This window comes from Cetorhinus maximus, chromosome 28, assembly GCF_964194155.1.
Source record: "Cetorhinus maximus chromosome 28, sCetMax3.hap1.1, whole genome shotgun sequence".
Classification (NCBI taxonomy): Eukaryota; Metazoa; Chordata; class Chondrichthyes; order Lamniformes; family Cetorhinidae; genus Cetorhinus; species Cetorhinus maximus.
In genome coordinates this window covers 3,027,807-3,033,661 of record NC_135906.1, presented here as the reverse complement: position 1 = coordinate 3,033,661, position 5,855 = coordinate 3,027,807, and the positions used below count along the sequence as shown (strand labels likewise).

General features: G+C 48.8%; 1 pseudogene; it reads left to right on the top strand.

The window, feature by feature from the left end:
* Positions 1 to 5,310: 5,310 nt before the first annotated feature.
* LOC144669180 (U2 spliceosomal RNA) lies at positions 5,311 to 5,484 on the top strand (annotated as a pseudogene).
* The last annotated feature ends 371 nt before the right edge of the window (positions 5,485 to 5,855 follow it).

The following is a 5,855-nucleotide window of genomic DNA, read 5'->3' as shown; positions in this document are numbered from 1 at the left end:
CCAGCTTTGCGTGAGTATCACTTCAGTAATAGCAGTAAGAAAAGAACTACCCGGACAGAAACCAGCGGAATCTGGAAACCCAGTGTGAGGGCAACAGTCAACAAAGTGAACTCAGAACCCTGATGGGCCTGCAGGTTGCCCACCACTGCTATAAACTCAATGCCGCATGATTACTGAATGGGAGGTATTAACCTTCTCTGACCCTGGGCAGCACACCTAGTTGGAATGACTAAGGTATTGTAACCTCTAACTCCCACGTCAGAGTAAGGTTTCAAAGGGAGTGACGAGGAATCAAAAGATATTTATTTGTGGGGTGCAAATGTTACAGGTTTGGACTGATAAATGGAAATAAGTTGTCCAGCTCTTAACTGTAAATGCACAAGGATTGCTTCAGTATCTGAGGAGTCGTGAATGATGCTGAACATTGCACAATCATCAGCAAACATCCCCACTTCTGACTTTGACAGAAGGAAGGTCATTAATGAAGTAGCTGAAGATGGTTGGGCCTAGGACACTACCCTGAGGAACTCCTGCAGTGATGTTCTAGAACTGAGATGATTGACCTCCAATAACCACAATCATTTTGCTTTGTGCTGGGTATGACTCCAACCAGTGGAGAGTTTTCTGCTAATTCCCATTGACTCCAGTTTTGCTAGGGCTCCTTGATGCCACACACGCTCAAATGCGGCCTTGATGTGAAGAGCAGTAACTCTCCCCTCGCCTCGGGAGTTCAGCTCTTTTGTCCATGTTTGAACCAAGGATGTAATGAGGTCAGGAGCTGAGTGACGCTTAATTATTGCTGAGTAAGTGCCACCCGATTGGAATGTGTCGACACGTTGCATCACTGCTGATGGAGAGTCATCTGTGGGGTGGTCATCGGCCAGGTTAGGTTTGTCCTGCTTTTTGTGGACAGGACATATGTAGGCAGTTTTCTAGATTGCTGGGTCGATGCCAGTGTTGTGATGCTGAACTGAAACAGCTTGCTTAGGGGGCATGGTTAGTTCAGGAGCACAAGTCTTCAGTGCTATTGCTAGATGTTGTCAGGTCCCCTAGCCATTGCAGTATCCGGCCTTCAGCCGTTTCTTGATATCATGTGGAGTGAATCAAATTGGCTGATGACTGGCATATGTGATGCTGGGGACCTCCTGGAGGAGGCAGAGATGGATCATCCACTCAGCAGTTCTGGCTGAAGTCTTTTGTGCTGATTGTACTTGGCTCCCTCTTTAATTTAGGATGGGGATATTGGTGGAGCCACCTGTTCAGTTAGTTTAATTGTCCACCTCCATTCACATTTGGATGTGGCACTGCTGCCGATCTTAAATCGAATTCATTAGTTGTGGGATCACTTGGCTCTGTCAAATGCTGCTTTGTTTAGTAGGCAAGTAGACCTGTGTTGTGGCATGTCCCTCAAGTGCTTGATCCCTTTGGCCATCCATGTTGTTTGAAAAATATCAGCTGATAGTCAGTGAACCACAGGCTCTGCACAGTTGCTTTGTGGGACTCCATGAAGGCAGATGTTTGTGTGCTGCAGTGCCCATTGTGACCTGTGGGGTGTCTGGCTCTCCCAGTGTGACAGGACATTTGAGAGGAATGTAGCACAAAGGTGTTGGCAGAGCAAGGGTTAATGTAGGATTGGGGAACAGTACCACCCATGATATGATGTAGCGAGTCACATGACAGTAGACTATGTTGTAGAGTCTGAAAGGAGGCAGCAGGGAGACAGTCCACGCATGACGGTACCTTGGATATGTATATAGTTATGGGTTACCAAATAAATGGTTTATGTTCAACCAAACAAGTGAGACACCAAGCAACCTTACAACATGGTGCCAGTGAAGGATGGAGCCCAGAATCCCAGGGAAGCTGGAGAAGAAACCTAGATTCTCAAAGCATGAAAAACTAAAACCTAAGCCTGACCTGAGACACATGCACCTAAATTGAAGACACAGTTGGCGACAAAGCTCCATTGTAGACATGGAGGCGGAAGGACTCCACCAGGTCACACGGACGTCTGTTGTCAGACCTGTAGTGTCAAAGGTTCTAGCTAGATCAAAGTAAAAAGCAAAATTCACATGCGGCCAGACGGGTCGATCCGTTCCAGGATAGACTTCCTGTTTGTGTCCCGAGCATTTGTGGTCAGATCCACCAACGCCTGGACAAACCGCTAACTCCTGACGAACTGACTAAGGCCCTTGAGTCCTTTGAGAAGAGTAAAACTCCCGGAAGCGACGGCTTGCCGGCGGAGTTGTATTCGGCTCTGTGGGACTTGATCGGCCCAGACCTGCTAGGGGTGTACGAGAGTATGCTCCTGGCCGGTAGTATGTCAGAATCCATGAGGAAAGGCATCATCACCCTCATCTACAAGCACAAGGGGGAAATGGAGGAAATTAGAAATTGGCGACCCTTTTCACTGTTGAATGTGGACTATAAGATTCTGTACAAGGTCATCGCCAATCAGGTCAAATCCGTTCTGGAATTGGTGATCCACCCTGACCAGACCTGCACTGTGCCGGGCAGGAAGATCTCTGACAGCCTCGCGCTGCTCAGGAATACGATTGCCTATAGAACCATAGAACACTACAGCACAGAAAACAGACCATTCGGCCCTTCTAGTCTGTGCCAAAATATTATTCCACTAGTCCCATTGACCTGCACCTAGTCCATAACCCTCCAGACCTCTCCCATCCATGTATCTATCTAATTTATTCTTCAAACTTAAGAGTGAGCCCGCATTTATCACATCAGATGGTAGCTCGTTCCACACTCTCACCACTCTCTGAGTGAAGAAGTTCCCCCTAATGTTCCCCCTAAACCTTTCCCCTTTCACCCTAAAGCCATGTCCTCTCATGTTTATCTCTCCTAATCTAAGTGGAAAGAGCCTACTCGCATTTACTCTGACTATACCCCTCACAATTTTGTAAACTTCTATCAAATCTCCCCTCATTCTTCTACGCTCCAAGGAATAAAGTCCTAACCTGTTTAATCTTTCCCTGTAACTCAACTCCTTAAGACCCAGCAACATCCTAGTAAATCTTCTCCGCACTCTCTCAATCTTACTGATATCCGTCCTGTAGTTAGGCGACCAGAACTGCACACAATACTCCAAAGTTGGCCTCACCAACCTCACCATAACATCCCAACTCCTATACTCAATACTTTGATTTATGAAGGCCAGTATGCCAAATGCTTTCTTTACAACCTTGTCTCCCTGTGACGCCACTTTCAGGGAATTATGTATCTGAACTCCCAGATCCCTTTGTTCCTCTGCACTCCTCAGTGCCCTACCATTTACTGTGTATGTCCTACCTTGGTTTGAGCTTCCAAAAATGTAAATGTAATCCTGCCTATGTGCAGGACAGGGGTGTGGACACCTGCCTCATCATCCTGGATCAGGAGAAGGCCTTTGACAGAATATCGCACACCTACATGGTGGATGTGCTCTCCAAAATGGGGTTTGGGGAGGGAATTCGCAATTAGATCCAACTGCTCTACACTAACAGCGCAGTCTCAATCAATGGGTGGGAATCAGATAGCTTTCCAATTAAATCTGGAGCCAGGCAGGGCTTCCCTCTGTCCTGTTTGTGTGTTGCATAGAACCCTTTGCTGAGTCCATCAGGAAGGATCCGGGCAAAAGAGGAGTGACAATCCCAGGCAGTGGAGGCACTCAGATCAAAGCCTCCCTGTACATGGACGATGTCGCCATCTTCTGCTCGGATCCGCTGTCGGTGTGCAGACTGATCCACATCTGCGACCAGTTCGAACTGGCCTCGGGAGCCAAAGTAAATCGTGGGAAGAGCGAGGCCATGTTCTTTGGGAACTGGGCTGACCGATCCTTTGTCACCTTCACCGTCAGGGCTGACGGCCTGAAGGTGCTGGGGATATGGTTTGGAGGGACCGGGGCATGCATTAGAAACTGGAAGGAGCGAGGGTCTATGGTGCAAAGAAAACTGGGCATGTGGGAGTGACGCTCCCTCTCCATTGCGGGTAAGAACCTGGTCATCAGGTGTGAGGCACTCTCGCTGTTGCTGTACGTGGCGCAGGTCTGGCCCATTCCACACTCCTGCGTGGTGGCGCTCACCCGAGCCATCTTCCGCTTTATCTGGAGGTGGAAAATGGATCGTGTCCGCAGGGACGCGATGTACAAGCCTCTAGATAAAGGGGGAGAAAATGTGCCCAACAAGCCCTCAAACTGTGTGAGGCTGTATCAAGCTGTGCGTAGATCCTCAGTACGCAAACACCAAGTCTCACTACGTGCTGAGGTTCTACCTGTCCCCGGTGTTGCGAAGGATGGGTCTGGCCACGCTGCCGCGGAACGCTCCAAGTAATTGGACCATGCCGTACCACCTGTCCCTGGTGGAAAAATCTATGCAGAGAAACACCTTTGACCACAAGTCCATCAGGCAGTGGTCAGCACATAACGTCTTAGAGGCCCTGAGGGAAAAGGAGAGGGTGGATCCTGTGGGATGGTTCCCCGAGCAGACTGTCAAAGTCATTTGGCAGAATGCCTCATCGCCAGTACTTTCCAACAAGCACCAAGACGTAGCTTGGCTGGTGGTGAGAAAGGCCCTCCCCCGTCATCCTTCCTACATGCCAGGAGTCTCACCCCCTCTGCACGTTGCCCTCGAGGTGGCTGTGGTGGGGAAGAGACCGTTGTTCACCTCCTTGTGGATTGTGCCTTTGCAAAGAAGGTCTGCAGAGAGATGCAGTGGTTTCTGTCGAGGTTCATCCTGAGCAGTTCTGTGACACAGGACTCTGTGCTTTACGGGCTGTTCCCAGGGACACACACTGAGACAAACATCAACTACCGCTGGAAGATCATCAACTCGATGAAAGACACTCTTTGGTCTGCCCGAAACTTGTTGGTCTTCCAGCGCAAAGAGTTGTCCCCGACCAAGTGTTGCAAACTGGCACAATCCAAGGTCCAGGACTACGTGCTGAGGGACGCACTAAAGCTTGGGGCAGCCACCGCAATGGCGCAATGGGGAAGGGTCGCTGTCTAAGACCTTTCTGCCATAGGGCACCGAGGGGCTGGGAAATGTTGAGAGCCCCTCGGGCTGCACAGCTGAAAATGAATGTCTGCAATGAATACTAATTGTATTGAAGCACCTCAGAGAGCAACATGGTGTATGTTGATAACTCCGATACCTTTGTCTGATTGTCTGTAATGACCATATTGAAATGATTGTAATATTCATTGATTGTATTGATGCACCTTGTGATCCATGTGTAAAAGTTGAATCTGATTGTAGTTTTGTGATGGTGATTTTGAAATGTTTTGGAATGTTCTTCCAGATATTTTATGAATAAAGTATATTTTTCATTAAAACAAAATCTGTTCTTATCAGTTTAATATCTGATACGTCCCTTATCCGGGGACCAAATATTAAATTGATTTTTGGAGCAGGGAGATGGAACAGGATCTTTCTCCGTCCATTCCACACATCGACCCGGTATTGCAGCGTCTTCAGGAATGGTGCAGTTTTGCCCTCTACAGGGTGAAAGGGAAACTGAAAAGAAGAAAAAGTCATTCAGAGCATTGTCCTGCTTTCCATCATTGATCTGGTTGAACTGAACTTGTGCTGAGTGGCAGGACAGGCTCATTGGTGCCAGACTGACTGATGCCCCCTGTTGGGTTTTGGTGCAACTGCAGGGATGCTGCTGGTGTGCACTTGTGCTGCTTGTCAGGGTGGAGCCCGGGACTGGACGATGCCCCCTGTTGGGTTTTGAGGCTGTTGCAGGCGCTGCTTCAGGGAGGCAGCATCAAGCAAGAAAGGTCCTGATGCTCAATGCTGGCTGTCGCGTCTTCAGCCCGTGTTCGGCCACACGCAGCAAAACGGACGGTGAAGCCGGAGGCT